This window comes from Rhynchophorus ferrugineus, unplaced genomic scaffold, assembly GCF_030347505.1.
Source record: "Rhynchophorus ferrugineus isolate W39M unplaced genomic scaffold, kcgeb_rfMv2 rfM6, whole genome shotgun sequence".
NCBI lineage: Eukaryota > Metazoa > Arthropoda > Insecta > Coleoptera > Curculionidae > Rhynchophorus > Rhynchophorus ferrugineus.
Genome location: NW_027472585.1, coordinates 9480100 through 9494783, shown reverse-complemented (window position 1 = coordinate 9494783; position 14684 = coordinate 9480100). Strand labels below are relative to the sequence as shown.

The 14684-nt window shown below is 32.8% G+C and overlaps 1 protein-coding gene across 1 annotated transcript in view; it reads left to right on the top strand.

The window, feature by feature from the left end:
• Shrm (Shroom) overlaps positions 1 to 14684 on the top strand; it is a 536569-nt gene that overhangs the window by 297307 nt on the left and 224578 nt on the right. The gene's annotated exons all lie outside the window — the stretch shown is intronic.

The following is a 14684-nucleotide window of genomic DNA, read 5'->3' as shown; positions in this document are numbered from 1 at the left end:
GCTCCAGAAATTTTCATACCTGGATCTCCAGTTCGACTGCCCAAATTCAGCACATTACACAGTACAGCCTATTATTTTCTCTACTCTGCGTAAAAAGCAAACTCCCTATGCCACAGAAAGCGACTCTGTATAAAATGCTAGTCCGTCCAATCTACCTCAATGGAGCATAGGTGTGGTACAGGTATGTGTCGGAAAGATAACTTGAACTACTTCAAGTGTTCCAATCCAAAATGTCCGTGCGTTACTCAGAGCCCCATGGTTTATGAGGAACGTCAATACACACCTCAAATCAGACATTCCGTTGGTGAAAAATTTCATAAACATGCTCAGTGTGAGGTTCTCCATAGGAACCTTGGAACATTATAACATCTTAATAAAATCCCTGCCCGTCTACGAATCCCAGTAGTAAACAAACTACGACAGTCCCAGTCGTAACCCAGAGTCTCTGTCGCCTGCAAAACAATCATATCCCGAACCTAAAGCGACATCAGCCGAAGGCCATTTGGTTCTAGCTGGTCATTCTAGTAAATGAAAAGAAAACCTGTTTTTGTTTTTTTAAAAAATGTTCTTATACTGAAATTTTTATAGCATTCAAGAAAAAATTATTTATTTAAATGCAAAAACTAAACAAGTGTATTATGGTCTGTTACGTAAAGTTTAAAATGGTCTACGTTCTTTTGCAAAGAATCCTGCTCTAGTCCAGGATTGGTTTCTAAAACTATAGTTGCTAGAAGGCAAGAAAAAATAAGAGGGTTTGTTCTTTGCATATCAGATCGGACTATTATAGATCCAAATGTGGAAGAATATTGCTTAACCAGGACGCTATTAATAAACTTAGTTATTATAATCTTAATTAATAATCAAGTGTTTAATAAAGCTTCATGTACTTAAATGAAAAGAAATATATAACATATGTATTTATAGACACTTTTCTTTAATTTATCAAGAAGGAAAATATGGTTATACTAACGACCCGCCCCGGCTTCGCATGGGTGCAATGCTGATACTAAATTAAATACACTACAGAAAAAATATGAACGTTGTATATAAAAACATAGCGGCCCGCTCCGACTTTGCACGGGCATAAAATATATATGCCTATGTCACTCAATGAAAACATGATTAAAATCGATCCAGTATTTTTGGTTCATTCATTACTGCCCTTGGCCTGCACGCATTAAATTTGGAGTAAAACAATTCCTCTTCCCCTATACTTACTATGAAGATTTCCTGCTATCTTTGGAATATCTAAATTCATACAATTTTTATTACATTACACATTTTTAAACGCAAATTTTAAATTTGTAATATCTCCGAAAATATTTGTTTAATTTACATGCTGTAAGGAACCATATTGATCTATATTAATTGCACACTGTATTTAAGGTACTTAATTCGATAAGGATTAATGCCGTATTGCTTAAAATAGCTTCGTAAATAAGCCATTTTCTCACGTAAAAAGTAAACAATAAAAATGGTTAATGTGGGTTATCCCTAAAAGATAAACATATACCATCGCGGACTTTTTTGTAGACCTTTTTATGGTGTACAATACTGTAGTACATTAATTTTATCTAACTCATAGGGTTAGGCAGCGGTTTTGCTAATTGCTAAATAAGCCTAAAAAAATAGGTTAATTTACGACATCACGTTAGAAACCTCTAAAATTAGCAATGTTGCCTTAGTATATTATGCATGTATTATACATATAAACCTCTTGAATCACTCTATCTATTGAAAAAAACCGCATCAAAATCCGTTGCGTAGTTTTAAAGATTTAAGCGCACATAGGGATATAGGGACAGAAAAGGCGACTTTGTTTTATACTACGTAGTGATTAGTTCAATATTGAGATCGCCAAAAGTTGTTCAGTCCACATTAGAATCGTTAAAAAAACTAGAAATAGACACGTTATTTCAAACGAAGTAAATTAAGATTGATTTTAAAAATTGAAAATGTCTGTGAACTTTATCAACTCAATTTTATATCATGATTGTCCATTTAGGTAGGTATAATTTAGCCACGACTTTATATATGAGAGATACCCATGTCTCATTACTCTATGGCCATAATTACGTATTATTCGCTTAACTAGAGTATCTCTCTATGGAGTGTCTCTGAGTACTGTATTCGAGACCATTGATCTAAGTCAATTTATCGTTGTTCGATCAATCACAACAGGCTACGAGGTCTTATCAACTAATTAAGTTGACATGAACATATTGCTAATTATATGCGAGATGTTCTGTATGCAAATATTGAACAGATAAGCAAAGCGGGTTTGTCGACTAGATATATTATATAATTAAAAATATAATTCGAATCCTCTTGTAATACGTCATGTTCATCACCAAATTGTTATTTTTTTCAAGATCAATTTATTATCCAGCCCTCAGATCAGAGTTTTCTAGGCCAATTTGATGTTTGTTGAACAAATAATATACGTATATAAGGAATAGTTTTGTTTTTTTCAGCTAAATTGTTGTATCTTATATTTTCACAATTATTTAAATAAAATTCATGGTAGAAATATTCAATATTCCTGTATAGATCTTTACTGATATATGTAAAATTCCCTAATATCATAAGGCCAATATAATTTTCCTTAAAATTGATGCAATTTACCTGATGCAACAATTTCTGAACACATTAAACGAAAATTATAGAAACTATAATGTCTTATTACCACTCATCAATGGCCTAATTAGTAATAAATACTTAATAAGAATGTCGAGGAAACATGTAGTAGCTCATCAGAATCGAAAAGGAAATCGAAAGCTTCTTTGATCTCCTATTTCACATTATTTCACATTGGATATTTACTCCTCAGATGTTGAACAAGACTTTTGTAATTATTGACATTTCTTTATGCATTTAACTTTTCTTTCCTTTTCTGATCTTGACTGTTTTCCTCTAAAGTATTTTATGCGATCTTAAAATTGTTTCATCGCCGTTGATGGCCAATGATGTTTTTATATTGTAATAGTCTTCTTTATATTAGAACTGGATTGAACCAATAGTAATGACCTTGGATTTCTGATGCAGATATTGAATTTCAGGGTGTTCGGTGAACTGAAGTTGTTGTGAATTAACATAATTTACTGGAACTTGGATAAAGCTAGTCAGTACGAGGTGAACGACCCCAAAAGCAAACTGTAGCAACTAACGGTTGTCCCAACCATTGTAGTCTATACAGGTACTCTGGAAATTTGGATAGAAAGAGTGCTATTCAGAAGAACACCAATTCAAAACTGATACAAGAAGGTACAAGCGACATTTACAAATAATCTTGGTCTACCCTGGAAAAGCTATCCAATACTGAATAACAACCACACAGATCCCCTTGGTCGTTTCTTTAACAGGAAGGTGTTATATCGCGAGACTGGTACGATCCTGGCTACGAAGCTGTTCATTCCAATGAAAAAGGTTATATCTTTATATTAGGACTGAACGACTGAGATATCTAACAATTCAACTGAAAGGTCCCCGGCCTGACACATATGTTTCTATATGTTTTTTAGTTAGCCCTAGCCCTCAAAAGACGCGTGTATAAATTTGACAGCTGTCGGATCATTAGTTTGTGAATTAAAGCATTTTGAGTGAAGCAACTTTTGTTATTGTGAAAAAAATGGATAAAAAGGAATTTCGCGTGTTATATAAAATATTGCTTTTTGAAGGGAAAAAATACAGTTGAAGCAAAAACTTGGCTTGTTGTCGAGTTTCCGGGCACTGCCCCAGGAAAATCAACCATCAAGAATTAGTATGTTAAGTTTAGACGTGGTGAAATGAGCACCGAAAACGGTGAATGCAGTGGACGTCCAAAAGAGGTTGTTACTGAAGAAAACATTTCAAAAATCCACAAAATGATTTTAAATGATCATAAATTGAAATTGAACGAAATAATAGACACTCTAAAGATATCAACTGGACGTGTACATAATATCAATCACGAATATTTGGGTATTAGAAAGCTCTGTACAAAGTGGGCGCCCCACGAGCTCACCAAAAAACCAAAAACAACGACGAGTTGATGATTCGGAGTACTGCTTGAAGATGATCAAGCATAATAAACCCGAGTTTTTGCCTCGATATGTGACAATGGATGAAACATGGCTCCATCATTTCATTCCGAAGTCCGATCGACAGTCATCCGAATGGACTTCATACGATGAACTCGCTCCAAAACCTGGGAAAACGCAACAGTCGGCTGTCAAGGTTATAGCGCCTGTATTTTGGGATGAGAATGGAATAACTTTCACTGACTACCTTGAAAAAAGAGGGCCTATTTTGAAGCAAAGGACAAATCGTACTACAAAATAATATCGAAACGTTGGAGCCTTGAAAGGAATTATGTTGAATAAAAAAAAAAAAAATTTGCTACAAAAATGTGTTTTACTATGGTAGACCGGCGACTTTTCAATTGACCTGTTATGAATAGGGGTTGGTTTATGTTAGTAGTTTTGAACCCCCAATATCGTTTTATATTGCCGTTCAAAGTTCAACTTTTTCGTTAAATTAAATAATTTTTGAAATAAAATAAGTTTTTGTTATTTTAAGCCCTCCACATTTCAGAACTGATATGTATATCAACAATATCATTTAAGGAACAAGAAGTTTACAAATCTTAAGTCTTTTATAAATCACGTTTTAAAATCAATAAACCTATTATAATAAAAATATTGCTTTACCTTCTTCTTTATTCGAAAGGTTAAAGACACCTAACAATATCAAATAAAAAAACCAACTGTCAAAATAAAGATTTTATTCCCTATCAAAACATATCGATCTGCTTATATATTGCTCAACATTGCGAATAAAATCCATCGACAGATGTTTTTTTCCTAAAGTTAATTATAACTGACTTATTACAAAGCCGTTTTGATTAGTTTTCAGCTTGTTTATTCGCGAAATTTACATAACATTTTCTTCTAAGCCTTATCTCCATATTATATTTAAATATATGTATATTAATACGGCATATATTGTGTCGAAACGAAGGTCAGCACGACGTATTACCCATTCAAAATGAACGAGAAAAAAAATTACTATCAGCATCGTTTGTAATTCGAAAAAATCATAAAATATTACTTTGTATAATTCAACTAATTGCGATTCTGAAAATATAACCAAAGTAAAACAACGATACACATATTATATATTCATATTTAGATTAGTCTAAAAAAAAAAGAACAATATCGACGTTAATACTTCATTCATTCGGTGAAAAATTAACGTTATAAATCAGAGAATATAAGCGAGGATGACGCTCGGAGCGATATTCCGATGTTTTGTTATTAATCGTAACCAAGTTGTGTGGCTCATTAACGGGGAATCGTCGGGCTTATGCCGAACAACCGCTAAAAAAACTCTTAAATTCATTGTAACGGTTATTTAATTCACGACGGTAATCGGGCCGGCCGAAACCGGATTTGATTCAACTTTTGAGTGTTCGTTCGTGGGCTTTTAAAATTGCTGATTGTTTTTATGATCAAATAAATGTTATATGAAGGAGTTTGCGATTTATATCACTTATAATTAACATATATCATCAAAAAAGTTCAAACAGTAATATAAACATGAAAATTAAGCAAAATTAATCAATCGTATTATCAAACCATTTTATAAAATGAAAACGATCGACAAAATATACGAAAATATGTAATCTTTGAATAAAAATTCCAATCCCAACCACAATATTATCCAGACGCTACTTCCTCTAATTATCAGTGGTTCCAATTAACAACACATATCCAAAGGGCCATAATTTTAAAAGATGACAATTTTTTTGTGAAATACAGCATCAGAAAAATGACATAAAATAATGACCAGTAATAGCCAACAGGTTGAATCTTAACCAGTCAACCAGTGATCGTTCTGTATTCGAAATTCGACCACAGTGTATTAAGTTATTTAACAGGTCAATTGAAAAGTCCCCGGCCGCACACACAGATAGCGCTACTAGAATTAAATCCATATGTTTTTTAGTTAGCCCTAACCTTCAAAAGATGCGTGTATAAATTTGACAGCTGTCGGATCATTAGTTAGGGAATTATAGTTTTATAGTTTTATAATACTATATTTATAATTATAGAATTTGAGTGAAGCAACTTTTGTTATTGTGAAAAAAATGGATAAGAAGGAATTTCGCGTTTTGATAAAATGTTGCTTTTTGAAGGTAAAAAATATAGTCGAAGCAAAAACTTGAACGCAGTGACTACCTAAAAGAGGTTGTTACCGACGAAAACCTTAAAAAAACACAAAATGATTTTGAATGACCATAAATTGAAATTGAATGAAATAGCGGACACTCTAAAGATATCAAGTGAATATGTGCAAAAAAAGCTCTGTGCAAAGTGCCGCGCGAGCTCACTTTAATCCGAGTTTTTGCGTCGATATGTGACAATGGATAAAACATAGCTCCATCATTTCATTTCGAAATCCAATCGACAGTCATCCAAGTGGATTGCACACGATGAGCCCGCTCCAATGCGTGGAAAAACGCAACAATCGGCTGGCAAGGTTATCGCGTCTGTACTTCGAAATGCGCATGAAATAATTTTTATTGACTACCTTGAAAAAGGAAGGACCATCAACAGCGACTATTACATAGCGTTATTGACGGACGACATTGCCCAAAAACGTCAGCATTTGAATAAAAAGAAAGTGATGATTCACCAAGACAATGCACCGTGTCACAAGTCAGTGCAGATTCTGCAGTTCTGGCCCCCAGCGACTATTTACGGTTCTCAGATCTCAAAAGTATGCTCGCTAGAAAGAAATTTTCGTCGAATGAAGAGGTGATCGCCGAAACTGAGGCCTATTTTGAAGAAAAGGACAAATAGTACTACAAAAATGGTGTCTAAAAGTTCGAGGGTCGCTATAATCAGTGTATCACACATGTGTTTTACTAATGGTAGGTCGGGGACTTTTCAATTGACCTGTTACGATGATATACTGTCTCAAGAACCATATTCATTATTATCAGTCCTCAAGATAGAACATTTTTTCTTAGCCAGACGTTCTCCAGACATCAATTTAAATCAAAAGCTGATTTAGAAATTCTAAGTATCTTGTAAGTAAAACTATTTCTGTTATTCTCGAATTTTGTTAATAATGTTGGATGACATATTAATGTTTTTCTCTATAAAAATATAAAATATAATTTTACCTGATCACATTATTCCTAATATTTTTATCCAAACTTGCCACAACTCTTTAGTAGTTCCAACAATCGGTTCATTATCATTGACGTCAAAATAACTACTTTTAAATCATTGAAACATAAATTGATAATTGAAAAGTATAATAACAAGGTATAAACTGACAAAAGCAATGAATGTCGAAATTATAATTTCGAACGTTCAATGACCATTGTTTCTATACACTGAATAACTTCTATAACTTTTTATGCAGAGAACTATGGAAACCGTGGAACTTGACAATTAAATTAGATTTTTTAACAGTGCCTCACATTCACACTTCACATTTTCACCTGTATATTGGTGATTCACTCTAATTAAAATACATGCAAGCCTCCATCAAATATATTCGTAATTTATCAATATTATATCTATATTATATTTCAAATTTTGTATTTAAAAACAACCCCTACGATTTTATTATTTGTATTATAATTTGCCTATCCTGCCAAACTACTTCTTACAACGTAACGCGGTGAAGAGTATTTTTACAAGATATGGTATTTTATAAAAATAGAATAAGTTTTTTCAAGTATTCTTAAAGCTACAAAGATCTCTAAAATAAAACCTCAGTCAAAGTATAGTATAAGTAAATTTTTCACCTTTTGTACATGTAATGAGGCATTCTAATAGTGAACGTTACTTTGTCATCTTTATCAACTAACATTTAGCGCACATATTGAAGGAGTTAAGTTCTCTCCGATTCTTAAGCATTTTTTCCTTCAAACGTAAGCCTTGCATTACATAACAGCCTTTTAATCTCATGCATAGTTATATCTTAGAACTTTTGCGGTTATTCGGAACGTTACTTATCCACTGCATAGAAATTACTTAACTTAAAATATTGAAACCAAAACGGTAAGATATCCAAGAAAACAATCTTTAAAATGAATTCACTGTCTCAGTAAATAATCACTGTGTCAGGCATACCACAAAATGATACAAAATAAATAATAATTAAATGGTATCTAAACCACTGACCTTTCTAATATATTGTGGTATAATATATCCATAAAAATGAATCATAATACTAGATCGCTGACCTACTATCACTGACAAATATTTGATTCTGTTTCTGATACATTAATAAATAAATAGATAGAAGAAATGTTACTTTTAGATACCCTATTTTGTGTATAATTGCTGTTAAAACGATGTTTGTTATGAACCTTATGTTAAGGTAATCAACTATACTATTAAACTGCTCTATGAATTTTTAATAATTATAACATTTATGTGTAATAGGATGTGTGTTGTTAAATGTAATATAGAAAAATATAAAACCGCTGTTTTTGTACTGTCATTTTTATCACCGGTCCATCAGGACTTCTTCCACAATTGGCATTTGTAGATATTACCAGCTCATATGCACAAAAATATTTTATGGTCATGAATAGTCCGGTTTGGAGCCAACACAGATGGTTCTAATAAACTAATCTTTGACATTTTGCGCTTGTAATTATTGTTGTAGGTAAGTTTTCGTCGCCAGTTACAGTACACCACAGAAAATTATTCGTTTTTTTTGCATGGCAAGGTATAAAACCGCAATGTTGAAATAAATAGAATAATTTTTATTCAATTCGTGTGGTATCAATTTTCTCTCTTTTTGGATCTCTCCCAGCACATGAAAATATCTGAAAAATAATTGATTGATTAACCACTAAGCTGCCTGAATGTTCTTTGAGAGTCTGAGATGAGTTTTGCGACTATATTAGTTCGTTGGATGCCTAGAATAGATGAACCCAGTACAATTGTAGTGGTCCTTAAAAATTTAATGGGGCCAGCATGGTTCACACAAAGGTAAAGGCGACTGGACGGTCTACTCTTGATATAGTCGCGGGTTTGAATCCTGCTAGGGCATGGTCGTGAATTTATGTTTGTGTTTATTTAATATTTGTGATTATCCTAGGCAAGAGTGTAAAATCCGACAAGGAAAATGATCCCAGTCCTACCAGTATCCAAGCTGGGTAAGACCGAGATGTCTTCTAAGATGATTTATAAGTTGATCATTCACTAGTCGGTAGGCTTAATGCCGAGGGCCTTGGTTAGAAGCCCACGTTAAACAGTAGGTCCAGTCCAGAAAAACCCTCGTTGGTAATAAGGAGACTTTAAAATACATATAATTTTTTTTTAATTAATGAGAAGCACTGTACTTGATTTGGTCTAAAATGTAATTCAGATTTGAGAGTAATACATCATATTTTCATTGTTGTTATCATTTTTTTAATAATCGCATTATTTCTAAACCTTTGGACGGTAGTTTGTATATAACATTTTCAGGAAGAATAACGATTTTTTTAAAGAAACCGACAGAATAAGTTGGATCTTACAGGTCTATCTCGCTGTTACTTGCGATATTAAAATTATTTGAGAAACTGCTATTAAAACGTATTAAACCATTTATAGAAATACCAGATTTCCAGTTTGGATTTCGAAATGACCTCTCGACAATCGGCCAAGTGCACAGGGTAATAGCAGTTACAGAAAAGGTATTCGAAGAAAAGAAATACTTCCCTGCAATATTCCTGGACATCTTACAAGCTCTTGACCGGGTATGTCATTTGGGATTAATATACAAATTGAGAAAACTGCTATCGCGGTATTACTGTTTCCTACTGGAATCATATCTTTTCCCCGTATGAAGAGGTATTCACAACACTTAAACCTATTTTGGATGGAAATCCACAGGGTAGTATCTTGGAACTACTCCTCTGTCTGCTCTATGCTGATATCCCAGCAAGAAAAGAAGCAGTACTTGGAATATTTGCTGACGACACAACTATCATGGCAGAAGATGTATCTCTGTCTGTAGAAAAAGTCTAAAGAGCTGTCAACAAGACCTACCAATGGGCTAGACACTGGAAAAAACAGCTTAATAGTTCGAAATCCGTCCATGTTAATTTTGCGTTGTGGCGAAATGACAAAACCTAATTATATCACTTGACGGATGCCCGTTCCTCAAGCAAAATCGGCTAAAGACCTTATAATATATCTCAAGGGTAGGTTAAACTGGAAACATCCAAACACAGTTAGACAAAAACAGAGCAGATCAGACTCAAATTCAAGCAACTGTGTTGGTTAGTCGGAAGTTACCCTCAACTTGACCTAAAATCAAAAAAATTGGTTTATCAGTCAATCATAAGGCTAATTTGGAACCATGAGATGCAAATATGGGGTTGTACTAAGACATAAAGCCAACTAGTAATACAACGTCCCCAAAACAATTTTCTACGATTGATTACCAATGTTTATCGCTACGTAATCAACGAAGAGCTGCATGGTGAACTCTAAATCAAATGGATACACGAAGATGATCCAAGATTTCGCCATAAAACATGAAATAAGGTTGCTAAATAAGAGCATGCAATACATTTACTGGACAACACGCTGGAAATCAGATGATTGTAGCGAAACAAGTCACACGAACTTGTTTAGTGTATAAGTGTATTCTTTACTTTAGCTTAAGTAGATTAGTTTTATGTTAGTTTGGGAAATACATAGTGATGTATTAATCCCGTACTCGTTTTGCTTAATAATCATAATGCAAGTACGACAAAACAGTAGCTACAAATTAATTGGTAAATTAAGATTATACTGAACACATCTAGTGTAACATGTAATTAATTAAAAGAAATAACATTAGTAAATAATAAGTCAACATAAATGGGTATAAGCCCTTAAATAAATTATACTACAGGCTTGTGATTTCGTCTTAATAATGCAATCTGACTCTCATGTAGCTTTTATTTTTTAAACACTACTCAGATACCTGTTATAGTTCATCTAAGCGATAATAAGCTACCACAGTTTCCCACCTTTTATGCCCTTTTAGCAGAATGTATATCATCAAGTTTAATGGAGTATTTTCGCTATCCACCATTCCCAACTTCCCATAATTACGAACGCTCTTTGACTTTATTACATCCGAATTAAACGCACCACACGTTTCTGTACTTCGATGGTCCGTCACGTTCGGAGGCATCCGCACCAACACACACTCGTAACCAGTAACCTGATTGGTGCGGACCATCCGCCGACTGCCTCCCGTAGAAGACGTATGCTTCTTTGTCGTTGCTTTTGCAATTCTCATCGTTTATGAATAATTTAACTGACGTGCTTTTTTTTAACCAAACAATGTTTTATTTTATCCACTGCCTAGTTTAGACTGGTCAGGTTAAAAATATTTTAATTTCAAGAAATTCTTCATTCGTTATAATGGAGGAACTTGTCATGCATGACATTTATATATACTAGGCTCCAACGTATTGAATATCGTTTAATTTATACTCCCGAGTCTTCTTCGTGGCTTCGTTCTTTTTCACCATATATAGTAGGCTTAGAAAACCAAGACAATATACCTGAATGGTACAATATCACGCAACAGAACTTTGAACTGGATTTATATCTGATAATATTTAGTTCTATACCGTGCTATGTAAGAAACGTACCTTTTTGAAATGGTACCTGTTTAATATAATGCAAACTACTAGAGAAACAAAATAAAATAAAATGAAATAAAATGAAATGAAAGACATTAAACGAATACACTTAGTTGTTTTTAGGTGTAACAATTTTTGTTTTTTAATGTTATATAACAAACCAATACTTTCAATGACAAATAATTGGTTCAATATAAAACAGTATATAATATTATAATTTTATAGTAAGTGGAAAAGTATTATACCTGCATATTTTAGTTCCAAGTATGGAGAAAAGTTTAATTTTAGATACTCATTAGAATTAGAGATAAATTGGTAATCATAACAAATTCGTTATTTAGCAATATTCGTTCAAAATTATGCAGACGGTGAGACATCATATACCCTTTATTTGGTATTAATCAAGTCTAGATAAAACCAGTTTAGCGAATTAAAGATAACACATTTTTCATCCATTTCTTATACTACCAATATTTTTTGAAATCACCCGAGTTTATATCGATTCATCAATATTTTGTTTACATAACGTCGATATTATCAGTTTTTTATAATCAAGTCACGTATCACACAATCACAAGTGAGTTTAAATCAGTGTTCTAGGACTATGACGCAAATATTATGGTATTGAATTTCTTCGATTGATAGATATACTTCTGTAACCTCTTCATTTAATTCCGTCAGCGAATTTGCCACCAAATATATCAAATAAGAAATAAATAGCAATGAGGAAAGCTGTTGTTTTGCATTACAACGACGTTAGACATCTTTAATGATTCGGTGATTGTTTGAAACAAATTGAGTGTCTTACTTGTAACTCTATTAATTGTTTAAAGCCGGCTTCAAAAGTAGCTTACAAAATCACTTTATTTTATCCAACTCAGATATTGGAGAATTAAGCTTCATTGATTATCGAGGTTTGTAATATATGAGAATGCCAAAAATAGGAACCAACTAACTTTTAGTAGACTTTATAAAAATAAAAGTATTATGCGAACAAAATGATTGAATCAGATCCTTAAATGAGCTGATTCAAAAATCAGATCTGAAAACCCAATGAAATTGAATAGGGATGGATAGCGCTGACTGGAAGATTTTAGATTCAACTTGTATTAACTCCTTCATTGCACTGCTGCAAAATTCAGAGATTAATACTGACATATGTTAGCTATTGAATCATCATTGATTGAAAAAGAAATGAACCAGACAGAGAGGCAGGCTACGGTGATAATTGAAAAGCTAGAGGATAGTTAGGCTGGCAATTACCTAGACAGGGTTATTTTTAGTCAATAAGAGAATTGAAACAACTAACAGGTCAATTAAAAAGTCCACGGCCTGACACATAGATGGCGCTACTGGAATTAAATCCATATGTTTTAGTTAGCTCTAACCCTCAAAAGATGCGTGTATAAATTTGACAGCTGTCGGATCATTAGTTTGTGAATTATAGCATTTTGAGTGAAGCAAATTTTGTTATTGTAAAAAAATGGTTCAAAAGGAATTTCGACTGTTGGTAAAATATCGCTTAGTTAAAGAGGAGTATACAGTTAACACTGATTCACAAAATGCAAACAAATTCCAAATAAAGCTTCAAGATACAACATACAACGTAGGTTTTAATCAAATAAATATGTCGGAATAGGTATATGGTATAGTGTGAAAGATTGGTGTGCATCGATATATTTGTAATTGCCCATAACATACAATAAAAAATATGTTGTGTAAGCAAATGGCTTTGGTTAAAATGTATGAGGAGATAAAGATTCCATTGCAATCATAATTATTGTGGGTGTAAAATTAAATTTTCTTAATAAATGTTTATTTGGTCGTTTCATAGCAATTGCAATTATGTCAATACATAAGGCGAGTACGGGATAAATAATTCAGTATGTATTTGCCAAATTAAAATAAAATTACACTACTTAAGCTAAACTTAAGAGTAACACCTTACAGTATATAATTTCGTGTGGTTTGGTTCGCTTCAATTTTCTGATTTCCTGCGTATTGTCCAGTAGTGATACTGCTTTCACGTTGCTGTGACTTAGTAACCTTACTTCATGTTTAAGGCGAAATCTTGGATATCTTCATAAGGTCATCGTGCAGCTCTTCGTTGGTTACGTAGAAATAAGCATTAATAAGTAATCGTAGAACATTGTTTTGGCATTTGGAATACTAGTTGGTTTAAAGTTTTAGTGCAACCCTATATTTGCACTGCATAGGCCTAAATTGACTTTATGATTGATTGAACCAATCTCTTTGATTTTAGGATAACTTGAGAGTATCTTCTATCTAGCCAGTACAGTTGCTTAATCTGCTTTATTTTTTCTGTTTAATGTGACGTTTCTAATTTAACTTACAATCAAGATGGCCATTCTGCTTGAGGAATCGTGTATCCTTCAAGTGATATAATAAGTTTTTGTCATTTCGCTGTAACGCAAAATATGCATGGACAGATTTGGATTTTTTTAAAAATTTTTAAGCTCTATTTTATAATCTCTAGTCCATTTGTAGATATTGTTGACTGCCACTTGCATTTTTCTACAGCCTTAGGTATAAATATATATTTTGTTATAATAATCGTAAGTTCAATAAAGTTGAAATAAATTAAAATGTCTATTATTTTTGCTTGATCATTTTATTAATAAAATCAATTAAATATTATTTTTAATAATATATATTAAATGCAAAAAAGCAGCAATTCATTTCATTAAATTCTTTAACATTTTAAATATACAATACAATTATAAAGCCAATTTGGACCTATGGGGTACAAATATGGGGTTGAACTAAAAATTCAAATCAGTTAGTCATACAGCGCTGTCAAAACAAGATTCATCGATTGATTACCAATGCATATAGCTATGTAACCAATGAAGAACTGCACGATGACCTGGAAATCAAATGGATTTGCGAAGTTGTGCAGGATTTCGCCTTGAAACGCGAAAGAAGATTACTAAATCATAATAACGTGGAAGCAATACAACTGCTGGACAGCGCGCAGGATGTCAGGACATTGAAACGAACAAAACCATATGAACTTGTGTAAACA